The sequence below is a fragment of the Myotis brandtii genome, unplaced genomic scaffold, assembly GCF_000412655.1.
Source record: "Myotis brandtii unplaced genomic scaffold, ASM41265v1 scaffold1141, whole genome shotgun sequence".
NCBI classification, from domain to species: Eukaryota; Metazoa; Chordata; class Mammalia; order Chiroptera; family Vespertilionidae; genus Myotis; species Myotis brandtii.
Window position 1 is genome coordinate 1,195,338 of NW_005353931.1, and position 12,166 is coordinate 1,207,503.

Here is a 12,166-nt window from a genome sequence, read left to right on the forward strand (position 1 = left end):
CAGAGGGAAGATGGGAAGAGGGATCTTCAAGGAAAAAGGACATTATGATTCCAGTAACAATGGTTTCTATGCTGTAATTAGAAAAATAGTAACTATGATATCTAGAGGAGAGAAAAAAATGTTAGTTTTAATTTATATGTATGTTCATATTTAATCTTTACTTACAGGTAAAAACATCAACTGATTTATTTTTCTTTTTTGTATTTTATGACTTTGTATAACTACACTGATTTCACTCTTATATTCCTTTAACATTTTAGTAACAATCATCTATGCGTGCATTTTTATATTATTTATTATCTCCCTCTCTCTCACACAAACATACTAATTTACATAAATGAGATCAAATAATACTGTTTTTATCCTGGAGGGTTTTTTTGGTCCTTTTTTTCCCCCTTCATCAATATCCTGCCTTTCAATCTTGCCTTCCCACTTAATATATTAAAAGTCTGGTGTGATTAATTCCATATTTTTCTCTATGTTCATATGATGACATATATATATATATACACTTATTCTCATATATATGCAAATAAACACATAATATACATATAGACATATACATATTTATACAACAGTTTGGTCATTCTTTATTTTACTAAAAACAAGATCTTAATATAACACATTTTTTGATATCTTGCTTTTCTCACTCAGAATTAGCTTATGGAAATCTCTTTAAGACTCTAAGTCATCAGTCATTGCTCTAATTTAGTCTTTGAAATGATTGTATAATACAGTTATGGAAGGAATTTATCACAATCTGCTTACTCATTCCTCTATTGATGGGTATTGATTTTGTTTACAATTCTTGGTTACTTCAAAATATGTTGCAATAAATATAATTTATCTTAAATATTGAAATAATTTCCCAAAATTGAATTGCATAGTCAGAGATATGCTTAATTTTAATTTAGTAGATGTTGATGGATGCAGGCCTTAAAAGGGGCTGTAACACTTCACATTTTCACTAAACTATAAAATAGTACCTTTTATTCCTCAAGCAAAAATATTTCAGATCTTGGTAAATGTATCTATCTAATGGGTGTAAAGATACATTTTTATTCTATTTTTTCCTACCCCTGAACTGGAGGAAATTTTTATATGTTTTTGGCTATTTCATTTATTCTTTGTGACTTGTTTGTGACTATGCTCTGCCTACTGAGTTATGTTTTTCTTCCATTTTGAGAGTATTTTGTTTATAGTGTCAAAAGTTCAGAAAGAACAGAAATAAAACCAATGAGTCACTGAAGTAGTAATTAGTAAAAGCTTATTGAACACATACCAAAAAGACAGTTTGTAAAGCAGGGGCACTCAAACTAAAAATGGAATGAGGCTCAAGGGCATATTGTTATAAAGCAGCTCATATAGTGAGAAAGCAGTAAGGGTTTATTCTTCACAGTGATTGGTTACAGTAGAATCTTCAGTGGTTACCTTGGGAAACAGTTCAAGTTTTACTTATGATTTCCAGAGGCATAAGCAAGAAATGACCCAGGCCAAGTTAGTTTTGCAAAATAAGCTAAATCAAGCTTTGTCTGTGTGACTGAACTGGTTTTGTCTGCTTGTGAATTCTCAAGGCTGGTGTTTTTTGTTTTTGTTTTGTTTTATTTTAACAATAGAAAGTTATACCTTGTATGTCATCTGGTTTACAAATAAATTCCTCAGACTTGTTTTTCTATTTTTTTAAAGTTTGATGTAAAATTTTTCAAAAATGTTTCATAAATAATGTCTACATTTTGTTTTACAAATTTGGATTTCCAATGCAATTTTGGCAGAATTTTCCAAACCCCAGTATATACAGGTAATGCATGCTTAAATTTTCTTGGGAGATATATTATTTTATTACATTTAACACTTTTATATATCTATCATTTCAATTTTATGTGGGAAAAAGAAGGATTCCATTTTAATTTTCTTTCAGATGTTGAGCCAAATAAATAAATACCAATCAATAAATAAAATTACCCATTAAATTTAACCACTAGTATCTTTGTCAAATATTATCTTATTCTAGATAACTTTTTAAAAAATATATATTTTATTGATTTTTTTACAGAGAGGAAGGGAGAGGGATAGAGAGTTAGAAACATCGATGAGAGAGAAACATTGATCAGCTGCCTCCTGCACACCTCCTACTGGGGATGTGCCCACAACCAAGGTACATGCCCTTGACCAGAATCAAACCCGGACCCTTCAGCCCGCAGGCCGACGCTCTATCCACTGAGCCAAACCGGTCAGGGCTAGATAACTTTTTAAAATAAGGTGTTACTTCTGTATTTGATTATTTGTTTCTCCTTTATTAACATTATGCTGTTTTGAATAAAACATATTTATACTGTTTTGATAAACCAAAACATAAAACAAAAACTGTTCTTTTTCATAGGTCTCTTAGTTATATTTGGACATATATGTCTTCTAATTACTAAGTCACTACTGTGATTTTCTTGAAAATAATACATTTCTATATTAATTTGGAAAAATATCAACTGAATTTATTAAAATTTTATTAAATATGCTGTGCAAGCTACAACTCTGACCCTGTGGGTAACAGTTTGATGACTATTACATAGTCAAGATGATAAGTTAAAATAAAATTTTATTAGAAACAAATATGCCAACCACATCTGCACTTCTCCCCAACTGCATCAGTCAATTATAGGGCGTTATAGAGTGTGCCCAGCTTTGTATGTGTCTTTAGTATCTTTTTACTCCTAATTTTTGGTGAAGTTCATTTCTGTTTCTTTACAATTTACCTTTAGTAAATTACTTTTTAATTAGTTTATACATATCAGCTAAAATCTCCAAAGCATTCCATTATTTCATCTTTGTCATTCTCATTCTCAATTTTATCTTCTGTAAAAAAGCATCAGGCCAGTGGTTAAGAATATAGGTTTTAAGTTCAAGGGGCCACGGTTACAACTTCTGCCCCTTGATAACTGTTTTAGTTTGGCCATGTTATTTAACATCACTAAACTCTGTAATCTGTAAAGTTGGGAAAGTAAATGGACTTTATATTGGGTTTTCTTAGGATTAAACAGTCTTCATAGTATCTGGCATTGCCATAGCACTAAGTTAAATATTAATTATTTTCTAATTCCCAAACCCTAGATTCAAAATGTGACTTAAGTCAAAAGCATGTAATCCTATGGTAATTAAGATAAACTTCTGGTGAGCTTTTTAATGCTTATAAACATTATTTGAATTTTTAGATTATTTAGAGATGTTACACTGAAAAGTATATAAAATATGGATGTCAATTATTTGCTCTACTGACTCTTTTAAAGAGTATGCTTATTTTATTAGTGTGACAAGTACATGGATTTTGTCCATTCTCTCTTTTATCAAGATGGGCTTTGTGAATTTTTATTGTTGCTCATAGGAGGATTGAAAGGCCCACCATCAGACATGGTAATGACAGGGCCTTCCACAAGATGGTGTCCATAAATTTCTTTGCTTTAGTAATTAACAACTTGTAATTTTACATACTTAGAGGAAAATAAGAATGAAACTTATGTTTTACAATTTATCTAGTGTTTTGCAGTAGTGTGTATTTTTAGAAGAATCGCTTTGGTCCCACTCCCTATGTCTTAGGGACCAAAATATAAAGGACAATGGCATGGTCTTCACAGAAGCTTACCTCTGTATTTGCATCCTATACGTGCTTTCTAAATATGTTTTCACTCACCAGATGCTGACAGATGTAGTTTATGCTTAGTACAGTGTCTGATACTGTCTACAATTCAAAAAGCTGGGAACATGAAAATCTATACTAATAAAAGCCTAGGTGGCCCTCATGCATGATGTCATCACAAGATGGCTGCCACAAGATGGCCTCCACAAGATGGCCATGTGCACAGTGGAGTTGGGGCCTGGTGGCTGCTCTGCATGGTGAGACCTGGGGTTCTCGCGGCTCCACATAGTGTGGAGGAGGCTGGTCCTGGTGTCTCTGCCACTTCGTGGCAGGGGAGGGCAGTTGTGGGCAATCAGGCCAGCAGGGGAGGGCAGTTGTGGGTGATCGGGCCAGCTGGGGAGGGCAGTTAGGCATCAATCAGGCCGGCGGGGTAGCAGTTAGGGGCAATCAGACAGGCAGGCAGGCGAGTGGTTAGTATTTTTTTAATCCTAATTTTTGGTGAAGTTCATTTCTGTTTCTTTACAATTTACCTTTAGTAAATTACTTTTTAATTAGTTTATACATATCAGCTAAAATCTCCAAAGCATTCCATTATTTCATCTTTCTCATTCTCAATGTTATCTTCTGTAAAAAAGCATCAGGCCAGTGGTTAAGAATATAGATTTTAAGTTCAAGGGGCCACGGTTACAACTTCTGCCCCTTGATAACTGTTTTAGTTTGGCCATGTTATTTAACATCACTAAACTCTGTAATCTGTAAAATTTTATGGTGTCTCACAGTCCCAGATTGTGAGAGGGATGTCCCCAGAGGGGTCCCAGGTTGGAGAGGGTGCAGGCCGGGCTGAGATGTCATCACAAGATGGCTGCCACAAGATGGCCTCCACAAGATGGCCATGTGCACAGTGGAGTTGGGGCCTGGTGGCTGCTCTGCATGGTGAGACCTGGGGTTCTCGCGGCTCCACATAGTGTGGAGGAGGCTGGTCCTGGTGTCTCTGCCACTTCGTGGCAGGGGAGGGCAGTTGTGGGTGATCGGGCCAGCTGGGGAGGGCAGTTAGGCATCAATCAGGCCGGCGGGGTAGCAGTTAGGGGCAATCAGACAGGCAGGCAGGCGAGTGGTTAGTATTTTTTTAATCCTAATTTTTGGTGAAGTTCATTTCTGTTTCTTTACAATTTACCTTTAGTAAATTACTTTTTAATTAGTTTATACATATCAGCTAAAATCTCCAAAGCATTCCATTATTTCATCTTTCTCATTCTCAATGTTATCTTCTGTAAAAAAGCATCAGGCCAGTGGTTAAGAATATAGATTTTAAGTTCAAGGGGCCACGGTTACAACTTCTGCCCCTTGATAACTGTTTTAGTTTGGCCATGTTATTTAACATCACTAAACTCTGTAATCTGTAAAGTTGGGAAAGTAAATGGACTTTATATTGGGTTTTCTTAGGATTAAACAGTCTTCATAGTATCTGGCATTGCCATAGCACTAAGTTAAATATTAATTATTTTCTGTGCACCAGCCACTAGTGTTAATATAAGAGGATGGGGGCTATGAGCAGAGGTAGGAAGTAATGGGTCACAGAGTTAAGTTACTCCTGTTCTTGGTGAAGAAAACAGCTATTCTCTCAGGCCCTTTTCTTTCCCACATAGAACTCTGAAGTTCCACCAAAGCTGTGGACAGTTTATGAAATCAGATAAATGTGTGCCAGCTCCTAACTGAGTGTTGCGACCCCAACAGAAAATGTCCATCACTCTGTCCTCACCATCACATGGAACTTAGCTGGAGGCTTTAGAATTAATTCACACATTGTTAAAATACTGGCTTTTACCTTAAAATGCGGTGTCCTCTCTGAAATTCGAAACTGCCGCATTGTTAAGAAAGAAGCCATTACTGAAACATAAAGTTTCTCTTTCAAGTTCACAAGTGCCTTTCCTGCTTCCTTTCCTTCTAGATATAGGTCCCCTGAGCTGCATTGTAAGGTGTAATCTTTCCTCGTAGCATCGTCTAAATACAGTAAGCCCCAGTGCAAACAGACGGTCGGTGTGATCATTTTTAACAGCCCTGGAGATGTCCATATGCTATTCGGTAATGTGGCATCTGCATGGCCCTTTAGCTGTGGAGTGTTCTTTAAACATAAGCAATTTTAAGCAACAAGGTGTCAAACCATTCATCCATGTGCGGTAAATCAGTGCGTTGGCAGCCCTGAGTACAATCAGTGAAAATCCTTAGAGTGCTGTTAACCACCCATCTTCCGCAGGCACACAGCATGCTCTCTTAATAAAGTTACATAATTGTGCCTCCAAGTAAAAAAAAAAATTGAGGTAAAATAGTCATTCCATTAACACTGGGGTCACTAAGTCACTGCTGTACCGGCATTTCCCACCAATGATGCACGGGAGCATTCATCTGGCTCTGCACAGTGCTTCGTATCCTACTCTCTGCCAAGTCTAATTTAGACACATTCTATATGAATAAGTAAATAGAATAAGAAAAGTTTAATTAAATTAATTCAGAGATACCTAGAGTAGTCCTCTATTCTTTTGTCTTGAATCTCTAACTAAAGCCAAAAATTGTATTACTATTCTAATCTGTATGTCCTCTCTTTTTTTTAAATCCTCTTCCATCCTTGAATCTTTAACAGATCAAAAAGAGATATAACAGGTAATAATTACTAGATCCTGGTAGGCACATTACTGAAAAAAGTTGGTGCCCAAAATAATTTGTGAGACAATCTACCCAATAAGCAACATTATCAAAGGAAGATAGAAAATGGCTGAAACTGGTAAATATTTTATGGTTGTCCTGTTAAATGTTCACCTATTTCTTCACATTAGTTTATGGATCCACCCAATCATAAGGAGAGGCACATTCACTCATTTATCATGTAGTATTTATTGACTACCTACTATGTGTCAGGCACAGTGTTATGTTCCAAAAGTGAACAAAGCAAAAATGCTTGACCAGGGAACTTATATTCTAGTGGTAAAAGACAGAAATTAAAGGAACACATAAATATACATTAGATAGTGATCAGTGCGGAGGAGGAAAATAAAGAAGGGACAAGAGATAGAGACTAAATGATGGGAGATTGTAATTTTCACTAGAATGAACATGAATGGCATTGTGATAAAGTTATATTTGAGCAGATGGTGAGATGAAGATAACAAAGCAAGTGATGTAGATATAAGGTAAGGGTAAGCAGAGAAAAGGAGTCAACCAATCCAAAATCCTCGAGGCAGAAGCTATCCTAAGGTAAAGAAAAAGATTGATGTGGTGGGATCTAAAGGAGGGAGAAAAAGAGTGGAGTTGTGGTCAGAGGTAGAGGTGGCCCACAGTAAGCCTAATAAGCCATTGAAAGAACTTTGGGTTTTACTCTGAATCAGGAAGCTACCCGAGGGTTTGGCATAGAAGAGTAATGTGATCTAATTCATATTTTACAACATTTTAAATTTCTAACTAGTCTGTTGAGAATAGGTAGTGTGTGTGTGTGTGTGTGTGTGTGTGTGTGTGTGTGTGTATGCACACAGTAGCAAGGATAGAAGAAAAGAGACGTAATGAAATAATACAAGTAAAAAAAATATGCTATTTTGGAACAGGGCAGCATAAAGTGGCCCATTTAGGATACACCTCAAAGGTAGAGTCCAATTTATTTGTTAAAATACTGGGTAGGTGTGTGAACGAAACAAAGAAATCAGGTATGATTCCAAGTTTCTGGCCTGAACAACAGGAAAGATTGATGCTAAGATTGAGAAGGGAAGATTACAGGAGAAGCAAGTTTTATGCAGAAGATGAGAAATTCAAGTTTAGTCACGTTATGTTAAAATGCAGATAGAGCCCGGCCAGTGTGGCTCAGTGGCTGAGCCTCGACTTATGAACCAGAAGGTCATGCTTGGTTTGATTCCCAGTCAGGGCACATATCCGGGTTGTGGGCTTGATCCCCAGTGTGAGTGCAGGAGGCAGCTGATCAATGATTCTCTCCCATCACTGATGTTTCTATCTCTCTCTCCCTCTCCCTTTCTTTCTGGAATCAATAAAAATGTACACTGAGTGGCCATATTGTTGTGACCACCCCGTCAGTACTTCGTTGGGCCACCTTTTGCCTTCAATACTGCGTCGATTCTTCTTGGCATTTACTCCACGAGATGTTGAAAGGTGATGCGAGGAATCTGACACCATGCCTGATGAATAGCACTGTCCAGTTCTGTGAGATTTGACGGTTGTGGAACCAGCTGCCTGATGGCTCTTTTAACTTCGTCCCACAAATGCTCAATTGGATTGAGATTTGGTATACACAAATTAGCCGTACACTGCATCATATGGGATTTGGAAGCCGAAGGCCTGTTCGAACACCTTTGCTGTCTGGTTAAGTCTTTGTTCTCAAAAATTGCTGTTAGTACATTTTGAAACTACATTGTGGTGGTCATAATAATCTGGCTACTCAGTGTGTATATGTATATATATATTACGTTCAAAGGCTGTTAAATCGCATTGTTTACCCATATCTTCAGAAAAAAAATTACTTATACTGTCGTGGTAAACAACCTGCTTCCCTATTTATAATGGTCTGGCCCTCTAGCAACTTCAGCATGAAATTATAGCTAATTTGCCTACAAATGTCAGGTGGTCATAATAATCTGGCCACTCAGTGCATATATTTTAAAACACTGATAGACACCTGAAGTGAGGATGTAAGTTTAAGACTAAAGTTTTTGGAAGCAGTCTGGGTTGTAGATTAAAAATAAATGCAAAGGATCAGCACATAGATGATATTTAAAATTATTTACTAGGTGAGTGAAATAGAGAAAAGAGGTCCAAATACTGAGCCCCAGGCTTGCCAACATAAGGAGGTAGGAAATATGAGGAGGAAAGAGCAAAGGAGGCCAAAAAGAAGCAGCTGACAAAATAGAAATTAAGCCAACAAAGAGTGGTATCCTTGGAGCCAGTGTATCAATCAGAGTTGAACCAGTGAAACAGAACCAATAGGAAGTATATATTATTATATTTATTGCAAAGAATTGGCTTATGTGGTTGTGGGGGCTAGCTTGGCAAATCTGAAATCTGCTGAGCTGGCTGTTCGGAAGGGCAGGCAGGAGCTGAAGATGGAGTCCGCAGCTGAAATTATTTCTTCTCCCCCTTTCCTTCCTGTCTCTCCTCCTCCTCCTCCTGGCTTTGCCCTTGTTTCTCTCCTTCTCCCTCTTACTTTTATTCTTCAGAATATCTTCACTTTTGATATTAGAACCTTTCTACTTACAGAATCAGGCCCATTTAGAGGATTTAGGATAATCTTCCTTATTAAATGACAATTGTTTTTAGACTTTAATTACATCTTCACAAAACACCTTGATTAGTGTTTGACTAAATAACTGGTACTATGTCCTAGATACATCCTATAAAACGTATCATCACACCAACTGAGGAAGAAAAATCAGGGAGTGATCAATATGGCAAATAGTGAAGGGAACTTGAGTAGATTGACTTGGATTTAGCTGCTAGAAGGTTATTTGTGAATTTGGTTATAGCAAATCTTTTTAGCATGTTTTGTTTGTTTCCTATGGCTGCTGTAACAAATTACCATGATCTGGGTGACTTAAAATCGCACAAATGTATTCTCTTGGCATCTGGCAGCCAGAAGTTAACCATTGGATTCACTAGGCTGAAATAAAGGTATCAACAGGCCACACTCCCTCTGGCATCTGTAAACTGCCTCTTCTAGCTCCTGGTGTTTGCCAGAATTCATTTGCTTGTAGTGGCACCAAGCCCTCCATCTCTGCTTCCATAACCACATTACCTTCTCTCTGTGTGTACCAAGTTTCCCTCTTCCTGACTCTTATAAGGAAACTAGAGGCCCAGTGCATGACATTTGTGCACTGGGGGTGAGGGGTCCCTCAGCCTGGCCTATGCCCTCTCACAGTCCAGGACCCCTCAGGGGATGTTCAACTGCCCAACTGCAGGCTTAGGCCTGGGAGAGTGGGCCTAAGCCAGCAGTCGGACATCCCCCGAGGGGTCAGTGCTGCTGTGGAGACAGGAGAGGCTCCCTCCACTGCCACTGCACTCACCAGCTTTGAGCCTGGCTTCTGGCTGAGCGGTGCTCCCCCTGTGGGGGCAGCTCCTGCATTGAGCATCTGCCCCCTGGGGGCCAGTGGGTGTCATAGCAACTAGTCATTCCGCTGTTCGGTTGATTTGCATATTAAGGTTTTATTATACAGGATATGATTGGATTTACCCTCACCCTCCTCCAGTTTAATCTTCCCAGGTCAAGACTTTTAATTTAATCACATCTTCAAAGTTCCCTTTTCCTTATAAGGTAACATCTATAGGTTCATCCTGATATCTTTAGGTGGCTTTTGTTCAACCTACTACAGAGGCAATACCTGACTGGAGTGGATCCACTATTTTACAATGTTCCTGTAAAAGGGAGCAAAACAATGAGACAATGGCTGAAGGAAGGGTAGAAATTATACCCCAAGCCACACTGACAGAGCTTTTGTTCTTTACACACAAACATTCTTCAAAGAAACATAAGGGATTTCAATTTTATATATTTTGTTCTCTAGTCATACAAGCCCATTCATTTCTCTTACATGTTTAGCCAAAGCACCTATGGTAGGTTAATATCACTGTTTACTGTGCTTTGAAGAAAGTTTGAATGTATCTGATAGAATGAGAGCTAACTGTCATGAACCTGAATAATATTTGAAAGTCTTTTTTTTTTTTACTTTTGCCTTGCAAGGTTAAGTCTTTGTTCTCAAAAATTGCTGTTAGTACATTTTGAAAGCATTGCATGCATGTATTCAGTTTAGCCTACAAATCGTATTTCTTATCATATCTGAATGTGATTTCTCCTATATGTATTGTATTCAAATACTTTGAATTACTTTTTTACTTTTACATTCTTAAAATAGGTAAATTGGAGATGCCAGTTATAAAATAAATTTCCATGTATTTGTCTCCTTATTTGCTTTGCAAATCATTTAAGCTCCTTTCTATCTGTGGCCATAGAATATAAAATATATCTGGAGGAAAAAAGATCTGATATAAAATTAATGTCTTACTTTTCTTTCATAACTCACAACAATGTCTAGAAAACTTTAATTTATTCTGAATGCCCATTTCTATTGTGCATGAACTATCTGGCATAGGGCACTCAAGAACAGTACCTTATACATAAATAGGTGCTCAATAAATACTGAATGAACGATTGATATGGTGTAGCAACTTTAAAAAGAATATTTCTTTTTTGAAAAACCTATGATCGAAGATTTTGCCTGCCAGAATTTGTCTTGTTATACTCCAAAACAGTACAGTATAGTGGTGAAGACTTCAGACTCTAAAATGAGACAGACCTGCTCATTTTAAGTATCCCAGATTTGTGCTTTATCAAATTTGTGGCCTAGGGCTAATTATTTTATGTTTCTGGTGCTTCGTTTCCCAATTTGGAAACCTGGGTCCTCTAACTTACTTGCTTTTTTTAAAAACAGCTAGGATAATGCCAATGAAGAACACAATATCATTCAAGATACAAAGTAATGTCTAATATTTTTATCATCATTGTCATGGACAGGAATCTTTTACTCTGTTTGATAGCACAAGTAGTATTTTAAAACCTTTTATAACATGAATATTATTCTCTTTCGCTTGTCCCATCTTCTGCATGTAATTTATTTGAAGGTCTCTTAAAATTCACTTATCAAATAAGATTGAGTGCAAATGACAAGTAAATTAATATAATATTATCAGATTCTATTAACAATTTTTGCTTTTTTTTTCAAACTCTTTTATACCTGGATGACTCACATTTCTATTAAAGTCCTAGACTTTACCTTTGAAATTCGGATCCTTGTATTTAACTACCTTTTTGCTTTATTATTTAGATATTTCAAAGCAGCATGTTTGATAACACATTTATGGTATTCCCATCCCATTTTTTCTCAAATATGCTCTTCTTTAAATGAATATGTATGTGTGTGTGTGTGTGTGTGTGTGTGTGTGTGTGTGTGTGTGTTTTAATTTCAGAGAGGAAGGTAGAGGGAGAGAGAGAGACAGAAACATCAATGATGAGAGGAAATCACCAATTGGCTGCCTCCCTCACACCCTACACTTGGGATCAAGCCTGCAACATGGGCATGTGCCCTGATGGGGAGTTGAACCGTGACCTCCTGTGTCATAGGTCTACACTCAACTACTGAGCCACACCAGCTGTGCTGGTCTTCTTTAGTCTTCTCATTTTTAGCAAATAACCACTGTTGTTCATTTAGTTGGCAAACCATGAATCTAGCAGTTGTTCAAATATATCCTATCTAATAATAGACAAACATGGTAATTAACCATACCTCTGCTACGCTTCCCATTGGCTAATCAGGGTGATATGCAAATTAACTGCCAACCAAGATGGTGGCCGGAAGCCAGGCAGCTGAAGCGAACATGAGGCTTGCTTGCTCCAGTGATGGAGGAAGCCAAGGTTCCCCGCCTGCGGCGGCTGGGCTCTGAGCTGCACTCTAAGCAACAATGTTGCAATTATAGAAGCTAAACAAACCCAAGATA